Source organism: Protopterus annectens, chromosome 6.part0 (assembly GCF_019279795.1).
Source record: "Protopterus annectens isolate FY-2018-M chromosome 6.part0, PAN1.0, whole genome shotgun sequence".
Taxonomy (NCBI): Eukaryota; Metazoa; Chordata; order Ceratodontiformes; family Protopteridae; genus Protopterus; species Protopterus annectens.
This window is the reverse complement of record NC_056737.1, coordinates 659,902,372-659,914,659: the sequence shown is the minus strand read 5'-3', so window position 1 is coordinate 659,914,659 and position 12,288 is coordinate 659,902,372.

Sequence of the window (12,288 nt, the reverse complement as noted above, 5' to 3'; positions counted from 1 at the left end):
CGCAAAAATACCTCATAAAGAGGATTACCGGCCTCAAACAGATGCCTTATGCAGACCGTCTCAAAAAACTCCAGATTTACTCCATTGCATATTGCCTACTCAGAGGCGATCTCTGCCTAACATACAAAGCTATGTCAAACCCAGAGCTGCTGGACATGTTCCACTTAAAGAAATCCCAATCCCTCTGAGCTACACACTCTAAGGACCTAAACCTTGTCACCACAATAAACAGAACATGCTGGAGGGATAGATTCCTGCCCCAGAGACTCCCCATACTCTGGAACAGACTACCTATCTATGTCAAACAGAGCTCCTCATTAGCACTCTTCAAGAAAAATCTTGATGATTGGATGGGTAATAGGAAATTCACCTCGGGGATCACTTCTGTGGTTCTGCTTGACAGGGGCACAGGAAAATAATTTTCTTGGGTGGCGAAAGCCAGGGTACATTTTTGGCTAGGCTTGTATAGGCCCTAGGGCCAATAGCCTAGTACCTGCCTATGAACCTATGAACCTATGAACATAACAATAGGTGCAACAAACCATCATGATAAGGGTGTGCACACATATGCACCCACAGAGTGTATGCATTGCGGTCAGCATCTGCACACCTAACACATTTCTTAGACACTACATGTCAATGTACAGGACATATGTCACATATCAGGCTCATGTACTGTTCATATATGTGGTGATGTGGTCCCATGGCAGATCAAGGAAGAGTGCGTCATACCAATAAGGGTGTGTACACTCCCCATAGCCATGGTATGATCTGACAGTTGTCAGTGTAATAGTATTTGGGTTGGTCATACATGCACCGCTGATGTTGAGATTTGTAAACCAGACATCAGGCATTCCCAAATGACATATATTCACATATCATGCCAGGTATGTGTCACTGAAAAACATAGGGGGTGTGAGCATGAGAGCAGACATAACTGACACAGTACTACATAATCAGCAATGGGTTGTACACCTGTGAGGTTTGGTGCACAGTACATGGCAGGGTGCAGAACAGGTGCACAGCAATACTGTGTACATGGTTGCAATGTTTTCCAGGGGAAAGGCATCACCTACTAACATAGCCCATGCATCACACACATGTATACTGCTGCTAGCATGAATTTACTATAACTGCACTGCATGCTGTTGAGTACCATATGTTATGCACATTGACAGATGGGTAATGGGAGGACTGTGTGCAAAATCTTTGTGCAACCTCACCTGTATGTGTGTGTGTTGTGTGTGTGTGTGGGGGGCCATTTTGTCTGTAAGTGCAATCTGTTGGAGTGGAGGGTGGTTGATGAATGTAGAATGTGTGATTTTGGGGTTGTTCATATGGCAGTAATTCCCTTTGGGATCGTGCAGTACATGGACATGGACTGACACATGAGACACCAGGCATAATTGTCCAATATGTAATCACAGGACAGCTGATAGTATAAAAAGGTCTGTGGCATGGAACATGCATTGGGAGGGAAAGTAGACACCAGGTATACCCCTAATATTGCAATCAGCAGAGAGGTGAACAACAACGTATGTATGCAGCACTACAGATGCATTGGGGAATTACCAGAGAAAACCAGGGAGTGTATCCATATATTACAGTTGTCACATGATAGGTTGATTGAGCAGCAGATCTGGCATGTACTGAGCAATACTTACACATGACACTCCAGTGTGTGACATTATGGAGTGAATGCAGTAGCCCCTTACATATAGGTGCCTTGCTCACGATGTCCAGACATACACAGGCACAGGGTGAACACTGAATGACAACAGAGAGGCCATGTAAAACCTACTCTACTCAGGTCAAGGAGGTAATGGAGTAACAGGTGTTGTGTTGTGATCACTTGACTAGGCATTTAGAGGAATGATATGTTAATGAGTGTATGCTACCAAGTGTGATGCAGGATGGTGAACTTATGTGAATAAACGTGGGACTGTCTGTAAAATCAAGGACAGGTAGGTATTAAGGTGGAGTGTGTCTGTGTGTGTGTGTGTGTGTGTGTGTGTGTGTGTGTGTGTGTGTGCGTGTGTGCGCGTGTGTGTGCACGTGTGTGTGTGCGTGTATATGTGTGTACTGTTATGCAATGCTGTACAGGTCTTAATGTGCATTTCTTGCTTTCCACCACAGGTGGCAAGGTGGGTCAGGGTCCCTCCTGCATGCAATCTGATGCTGGTGTCCATACAATCACTGAAGATGATGATAGTACTGTTGAGGCACAGATGGGGCTGTCAGGGGCTGAAACTGCTCCATAATTTCACATCCACCTCTAAGTCACCCCAACCCCGCACACATTTTCAGTGCCTATACATACCCCATCACCAGTGGCCATAGCAGAGGAACAGTTGGTGGTTGGTAGCAGTGTACAGGATAGTGTGGTATCCATGACTACTGTGTCTGCCACAGCAGGCATATCTGGATGTCTGGCAGGGCACCACATAGGCAGATGTACCAGGGTACTAGTGGTAGGGCCGCTGGTCATCATGCCCCTGGCAGAAGCGCTACAACTGGTACCACTAGGCGCATGTTTCAGACTGACATGGAGGTGCAGGAATGTATGGAACTGTACACCAGACAGGGTCTGAGGCTGCTGAGTGCTGCTCTCACAACTGAAAGCGACAACTTCCATGAACTGTCTGGCCCCTCCATGCTCATACTGAGGTCATGGATAGATTGTTTGGAGAGATGTTGGGCCTCATCGACCATGGTTTGTCCGTGCTTGAAAATGTGGTGGGAGTGCAATGACGGCCGCGTGTACATAGGCCAGCAACACCAAAAGCTGGCGGTCAACATGGACATGCTAGGACACCAATGAATTCCTGTAGTGGCAGTACCAGCCCCACCACTGCAGGGGGGGCTGTCCACACCACAGCAGGCCCCATGCACATGGCCCTGGCCAGTCGCAGGAGGGTCCCGACTCCAGCAGACATCTGTCATCATTAGGGGAGAGTAGCACATTGAGGCCTGTACCTGGATGTGCCCATGGAACCCCTGGCAGGCACAGTCCACGTGTTTGTGGCATGAGGTGGTGAACTGCACACCCTGCAGGTATGGTCTGCAGCTGTCCATAAACACCTGTAAAGGGCAACCACATCTCAGAACTGTGTGCATGCATACCCACACACTATACAAACACATCTAGTGCAACACCACACCTACACACACCACATCACCATGCCCAGTTCAACTAATTACACCCCTCACCCACACACATGGAGTCAAATGTATGGCCCACCCTCTGACTCTGGCAAACCAACAACACACCCTGTGCATATGATGATAGCTGTGCCACATCCCTGTCATCCATAACATCAATGTAGGGACAGGCTAATATGGTTCTATTGCACATGGTGACTGTACTACAGTGTACCAATGTACTGCAGTGTAATATGCTGTCAGGATTAATGTTTAATGCATACATGTCATGTAGTGTAGCTGTCCAGCAATGATGCATTATAGCTATTAGTAACACTGGATGATTGTGGTCTCCATAATGTCATCCATTTGTGTCGTAGGTGTGCATGTCTCAGCAGGAGGATGGTCTGAAGTCATATTCCACAAGGGGTATGGCACTGTGGTGACACCATGTCTGTGACATATCCAGGGTACAGTTGAACACATGTCACAGGTTTGTATAACAGTTATTGCCTGTGCCACATGGACAGGTGACCAGCTGGGACATGTATAATCAGCAACCTGATGTAGACCCATCCACTTACACACACACTTTTACTTGGCAACACTGAGACTAGACCCCTACCTAGGTATGTAGTGCTACTGAACTGTGTGGCTTTCATTGCACACACCACACAGCGTTTAAGGTGAGGTGTGTTCCAGGTTACATGTTACATGCAGAACAACCACAGACATGTACATTATGGTAATGGAGGATGTAATACATAGTGTGACATACCATCATATACATATTTAAATACATATAACAGGCAGACACACATCCAAAAGAGCTGGGACTACTAGCGCTAACTTGTCTGTGTGTCCAATGTGTTACAGGTAGTCTGCACACAGCACATGCATAACTGGGTTGGTTTGTGGTATCAGTTACCTGTATGGTTGATGGTGGCAGTGGTCACCATAAAGTGGCACATGGGACATATATCGGGTGTACCATGGTGTAATGACAGTGTACACAGCACCCACATCCCATAGTAGATATTGTACTCACTGGAACCCATGATGACACTCTGACATACCAACTATTACACATTGCCCGTGACTGTGATACAACCCATTGTATATCCCAACAGTGGTACTACAGGGATATGCATCTAATGCATATGCCACAGGTAAAGTAGGATGTTGCATTGTCATGCCTAACCTATGGGCAGCAACAGCACTATTCGTGCTACTGCATGGCAATGTGCATTGTAATAGGAGTATGTGGCCTCAGAATGCTGTATCCTTTAGATATACAGGCATGTACACATACATACACTTGCCAGAACTCAATGGGTATCCCATGCCTATCGAACCATTTGTACAACACTGTTGTTCTGGTACTGCAAGGCTCATGTAGCCATTAGGGAGAGGAGTGTAACAGGGTACATGTAATGTCCGACACAGCAGCAGCCGCATCTGAGTATGGCAAATGGTGTTGTGGTGGTTGTGAAGGCCCTCATGGTATTCCCAACTACAGGTGTACTAACACATAAATACTGCTATCCTCAGTAATGCACACATACACATGTATCAGTACTGGCATGCATCGCTGCAGGTGGTCATAGGTGTGTACCTGGCTATTGTCCATGGAGAGATGGGTTGTGTAGGGGATGTGTGTACAGTAGTATCATGCCACATGCCATGTGCCAGCAGGCAATCTATTGACAGACACCACTGTGGTGACCCACAAGTTGAGAGTGACATGCATCAGCCAATCCTCTGGGTGCCTACTGCAAATGGCAACTGAGGTGATCCATTTGACATGCATGTAACATGTATTACAGCACATGGTTAGTGTCTGTGATGGAGACCTGTACCCAACCATGTTCTGTTGACTGTGGTAGTGTAGTGGAGGTACCCGTGGCATATGGTGCATACAGGGTGTTGTCTCCTATATGTGCCAGTTATAACACAGCTGGGCAGACATGTCTGTGTAAGTCAAGCATAGGTTGTCTATATGTATCCAAGCTAGATACCTGCCATCTGTACATCTGTACAGGGACTGACAGACATCAGCATGGCAAGTAGATTTGCAGTAGAATGAATGTGTCAACAGTTAGACGTTTGACAATATGTATGCCATTACTACATGTTGGAAGCCCTCACTGACATGTGTTGTACAGACGGTAGTCAACAGTTACATTCCACATGTCAGATCAGTATCCAGTAGGGGATATATATACTGTGACACAGCTCACACATCAGGAACACAATAGTGAGGCCTCAGAGTCCAGCTATGCCTGCAGGTGTGCTTGTTGTCAGTACTACATTTGGCATTCTACACTTGCCTGGGAAAGCACTGTCAACAGTAGTACTACCATGATACACTATATGCCAGTGTGACAGCATGTAACTTGGGTTACTACCCTTGTATGTAACACATTCACATGGATAACAGTGCTGTATAGGTCTTATATACTTGTGTGTCCCAGACATGACACTCACACCCCTTGCTACTGTAATGACAGCACATAGACGCATGTATTGTACATGGCATTGCATACAATCATTACAGATGTCATTACCCTTTTATGTTATCAGACTGGGATGTGAGCACTGGTTACCAGGGCAGAGCTATGCTTAGAAGATGTCAGCATTGCTGCAATGTAGCAGCTAACCAGATTTATGCACTGGTAAGTGAAGCCTAGATGGTGTAATTGCTAGTACATTTAACTGTAGCTTAGCACCACTTACCTTCGCGCAAACCCATGAAAATGAGCTTAAAGCTGCTCAAAACTGCCTTAAACACTCTGTATCCAGCAGCCTTTGTTCTGCCCAGCAACAAAATAAAAAAGCCCTTGCAGGTATTGAAGCCAGGACCCTGTATACCAGAGTCACAGCTCTTAACCACTACACCATGACAGCTGTTGCTTTTCCAGTATATCTGTCACTACACATATTGAATAGTATTGAACAATTGTTTTGACTTCTACAATTGTGTAGTGCTTGTTATTGATATTACTGTTGCATCACATATGTTGTTATAACTAAATGTACACATATCAGATACATACGGTGAGATACATCTGGAAAGGTATACACAACCATGATTATTACACATGACAGGAATATGGATATATACATATGCATATGTTGATATATGTCTACATGTACATACACAGGTATATTCATACATATGTATGTCTACACATCTGTATAGTGCATCATATATATGGCCATTTGTAAATCTCTTTGTATATATATATATATATATATATATATATACATACATATATATATATATATATATATATATATATATATATATATATATGTAGCTTTTCGATCAAACGTCTGAATACATAACCAGTGAACACACTTTAATGAAAGCGCTTTCATCGAAAAAGCACTTTCATTAAAGCGTGTTAATAAAAATAAAAAGAAAAAAAAAACACTACATTTACATTTCTGCAGAGGGCTTGCACCCCTAACACACCCATACTTTAATATTCTCCCTCCGAGACTGCACTACAGTGGGGAAAAGGAAACTTTGCCTTATCCGCACCATAGTAAGGCCTCGGCAATAGGATACTTACGTGAAAGTGCTTCTTTGGTAAAATGCACTTTCACGTAAGTATGCTAGTCCTAAATGGATTTGGATGTTTGATCTTTCGATCAAATGCCCTGGTTCCATATATATGTATATATATGTATATATATATATATATATATATATATATATATATATATATATAGATATATATATATATATACATACACATCCTATGTGTATAGATATACCTATTTATGTCGACATATATGTTGATATCCACAACTATATGTGCATACATGTGAAATACCTCACAAAGTGGATAACCGGCCTGAAACAGATGCCCTACACAGACCATCTCAAAAAACTCCAGCTTTACTCCATCACATATCGTCTACTCAGAGGTGACCTCCGCCTAACATACAAAGCTATGTCAAACCCAGAGCTGTTGGACATGCTCCACTTAAAGAAATCCCAATCCCTCCGAGCTACATGCTCTAGGGACCTAAACCTTGTCGCCACAATAAACAGAACATGCTGGTGGGATAGATTCCTGCCTCAGAGACTTCCCATACTATGGAACAAACTACCTATCTATATCAAACAAAGCTCCTCATTAACACACTTCAAGAAAATCCTTGATGATTGGGTGGGAGGTAGGAAATTCACCCCGGGGATCACTTCTGTGGCTCTACTCGACAGGGGCACAAGAAAATAATTTTCTTAGGTGGCAAAAGCCAGGGTACCTTTTGGCTAGGCTTATATAGGCACTAGAGCCAATAGCCTAGTACCTACCTATGAACCTATATGTATCTATATGTCTGTATATGTGTAGACATATATTGCTGTGTATATGTATATATATATATGTGTGTCTATATGTACATATATGTACACACACACACATATATATATATATATATATATATATATATATATATTTCTCCATATATGTATGTAGATATGTATATGTGTGTTTATCTATATAGATATATGTGTATATATTTATATATATATATATATATATATGTTCCACTTTAAATAATCGAATGTTCAGAACAAAAAACATTCTGATCATCGAGACCAGAACATCGATGTTCAGAACAACGAAGGTTTAAAGTGGAAGTGCCAGTTGAGTGAAAATGTAGAATTGTGGGTGTGTATGCAGGGCAGCAAAGTGCCCTGCATGTTGTGTGTGTGTGTGCCATCTGAGTGTTGACATTGCAGGTAGGGAATGGGAAATCTCTCGTTTAGCGCTACCGCATATAGCGGTAAATGGGAGATTTCCCTTACCCCACTGTAGTGCAATCTTGGAGTTGGAATATTAAAGTGGGGGGGTGTGGGGGGTGCAGGAGGGCGAAGCATAACATAGTTTTTGTAATTTAGCTGGTGTCTGTGTTGTTTAATTTTGAAACTTCGATGTTCTGAACATCGATGTTCTGGTCTCGATGATCAGAACGTCGATGGTCTGAACATTCAATGTTTCAAAGTGAATCCATATATATAGATAGATAGATAGATATAGCTATACATATATATATATATATATATATATATATATATATATATATATATATATATATATATATATATATATATATATATATATATATATATATATATATATATATATATATATATATATATATATATATATATATGTTTACCATATGTCCAGAACATGGAGTGGAGTCCTACCTCTCAGCACCAATAGTCCCAACCTCTTAGTGCAAGGGGATGTCATGTATGTATTGCAGGTATATATGTAGACTGTTGCTACTGAAACAGGGGTTGTCTTAACAGACATGCTGTGTGTGGGAGGTCACATCTGCTTTTGACATGTGCGGCAATGGCTACTGACAGACATCCTAAGGATATGATAATACAGTACCACTGCTAGCTCAGTAATGATCCTGTGGATTACAGCAGTGATATGACCAATATATGTGGACAGTCTGGCACTCTATGGTCAGTCCAGAGGTGTACACAAATCCCCTTCATGCAAGACATGTGGACCACACCTCACAATGTGGATGTTAATAGCCATGTATATGGGTATATCATGTAAATACTGGACTGCATATGCCCACACAGTTTATGCATTCACAGACACAGTCTGTCCTGATACATAATACCTGGTGGTGCAGAGGTCACATGGCCACATACTACCCAGTAGTTAGTGACGTACATCTGTACAGAATCCCACTGCTTTGTCAGAAATACACAGCTGTTATGGTGGCCAGGCAGCAGTATGGCTTGCAAATAAATAGACATAACAGCACACTGGGTAATTACACTAGGCTGCTTGGCATGTTGCAGAGCACTGTGCAAACTACTGGCAGACTGCCACAACACTGGACTATATTTTGTATGGGGGAATACACATGTACCTGCAATTATAGCAGGCTCTACATGCATGTCACAGCTCAGAGTAACAGACACCTGTGAGAAAGTGCATACTCACAACCAATGTGAACACAGCCACCTATGGTACACAAGCTTAATATGACACTATATAGACTGTCTGATAAACACCATCCTCATATGTGCCACTCACCCACTAACCCTACATACACTGGGTCATGACACAGTGTGGTCCGATGCCTTTCTTTGGTATGGGACACGTGTGTTTCTGGCTCTACAGACATGTTAGCCAATAGGGTACCATACACTGGAGAAGCATGTAATATCAGATAGAACAGGACCAAGAACAATGGCATGTACCACAGTCTGTGCACAGCCCAAGGTACATATGCACAATACACATACTATCGACAATCACCATAAGTACACAAACCCCAGTACTGTACACACAACTGCAGAATGCCCAAGTTATGTCCTCAGAAGCAACCCCTGCTATGCATAACATGTCTAGCAGTCTGATATCTGACTGGCTTGTTATCAGGTATAATGTCAATAAATAATGGTGTACAGAACATATGCACCTCTTACTACATGACATACGTACAAAAGTTGACAGACTTGTGGCTGGAGCTACAAACACTGGCCCAATATTGGCATGTTGCTGTGATAACCTCATACATTTACTGTTGTACCAGGGTTTGTTGTTACATATGTCCTATGAGGGATATAAAGTCAGTAATTTTCATGGCTGTCACCATGTACTGACTGCGATCCTCACACTATGCTACTGCAGTTCTCAGATAGGTGTTCTGTGAGTAACACAAGAAACAAAAGGATCCACACACTGCCCAATCTGCAGATAACCCTACAGATAGGGCATTCCTCAAACACATAACACCATCATGACAGGTATTAAATCATGTAGACTAGCCATATCCACACACTCCCTGTTAAACCGACATTACTTCAAATGCAGAAGAGCAACACTTACATTCTGTATTCATATCTGGCACATCCCCCTCCTGTCTGTTGGCCTATTTCCACAGTGTATGTTGTTAAAGGTAAATCCCAATAATATCTGTGATGCTGTTTGCCAAACACCAGATTTTGGTCCTGCTCACAGTCAATAAAAAGGCTCAATACCAACATGATGTTCCTAGATATTGGAATGTGTTTCCATGCAATTGGCTATGGGAATGTTACCACAGCTGTTCCATATGCAATCAGCTAGAGGGGGTCTGCAATTCATGCAGAGGCCATCAGCTGATCATGATCATCACTTACAAAATACAAGCTGCTGCCTAAATAAAGCAGATGTACTTCTCCACATCCACCAGTGAGGGAATGAGAGAGACAGACAGAGACAAGGTAAGTCAGGGAGGGGGTGGGAGAGTAAAACCAAAGCATGTTTGTGTCACAAACCTACCAGTACAGGGTTTCAAACCCCTGACTGACTATGTATTGCTATCACATGTCTATGCAGTTATTGCATGCATCACATAGCTTACATGTTGTGGAGCTGTCCAAAGGTATATCTGATGGTGAGCGACATCTCCAACAGTGATATGGTAACGATTAGGTAGGTGTAGTGTAAGTGCCTGTCCACATGAACAGGTGTCATCAAAACAGCCACACTCTATCAGGGACTCACACACATTGACATACTTGCCAGGGTCAGAAATAGACTTCCTAACTAGCTAGTTTGCCACAATACAGTAATGCACAGGTATTACATGCACCACAGGGTTATCCAGATGTTATATGTGCAAAGGGTATGTGAAGGTGTCTGACATCAAACAGCATGCTTCAGTAGTCCAGTGGGAGTTGTAGTGAGTGTGAATGTGTTCAACAGCATCATACTCCACACACACAGACACAAGTTCCAGTACTGACATGCATTGATTCCCAGGTGTGTAGTGGTTGACTATGCCAAAAGGCTATACAAGGTTAGGTGAAAGGTATACCTTAGCATCAGGCCAAATAACAATTGTCTGCAGTGTGGTTCAGGTGTGTAATGTCTGGATTGGCCCAGACAGGTGGGTATTGTATTCACTATTCAGTCATCTGGGATACTATTGTGTGTAGCCAGTGCTGTGCAATGCTTGCCATGTATGTGTTCTATAGTCCATGACATGGATGGTGTCTGGGATGTGCACGCATCCAACATGCATGTTCAGTGACATGTGGAACTGTACCTGGGGTGTCTGGCCCACTTTATGTACACAGATTGTTATTATCAGATGTGCCAGTCTTGGCCTCATATGGCGGGAACTGGTAATGAACACCAGGTTGACCCTGCACCTACATTGATAGCATGATACAGGTATTCCCTGGTGTCAGTGGCATCTGTCCATACAGGGCATGTGTTTAAAGCATGGTATGATCTTTGTGGGTCACATTTGATGGCACCACAGTTGTCGCAGGCATCCAGTGGGGAACATAGTAAAGACGCACTATCTGCAATTATGTGCCTATTGTAGTGATGGGACAGGGTGCCATACCCTCTGTAGTCCACTGTAATTACACTCTGTTTACTATCTGTGGGCAATATGCAGGATGATACCAACATAGCAGTTGTTGCCTAGGCAAGTGTGTTTGCGTATGAGACATGGGTTGAGAATGTTCTCTGGGTAATACAAGGATTGCTTATTTTGTTTGCCAGGCCTTGATGTCACATGTAGGGGTATGGATAGGCTATTTGACATCTGTTATCCTAGTAAGGTGGACATTGTGACACTTAATAGGCCCACCATATAAGAAAATTGCAAAACCCACACCACGATGAGTCCAATTGTTAAACGCTCACAACCACCTCCACATAGGATACAAATGACAAACACAGACACACACAGACACACACACACACACACACACACACACACACACACACACACACACACACACACACACACACAGTTGCCATGTCTGGGATTAGAACTCCTACCTAACTAGTTTATCACACTACAGAATTACGCAGTTATTGGATGTACCATGGCAATTACTGGACTACTCTTTCCCCAAAGGTGTATTTCACTAGGAATGACATCAGCAGGCCTGCCAAGGAAGGGCAATGGAAGTTGTAGTGACTGTGAATGGCCTCAAAAGCATTGCTCCTTACACAGACAATCAAACACACATACTTGCCATGTCTGGGAATAGAATCCCTACTGACCTACTATATCACACTACAGCATTACACTGTTATAGGACAGAACAGCATTGCACCCTACACAGACAAACAAACACACAAA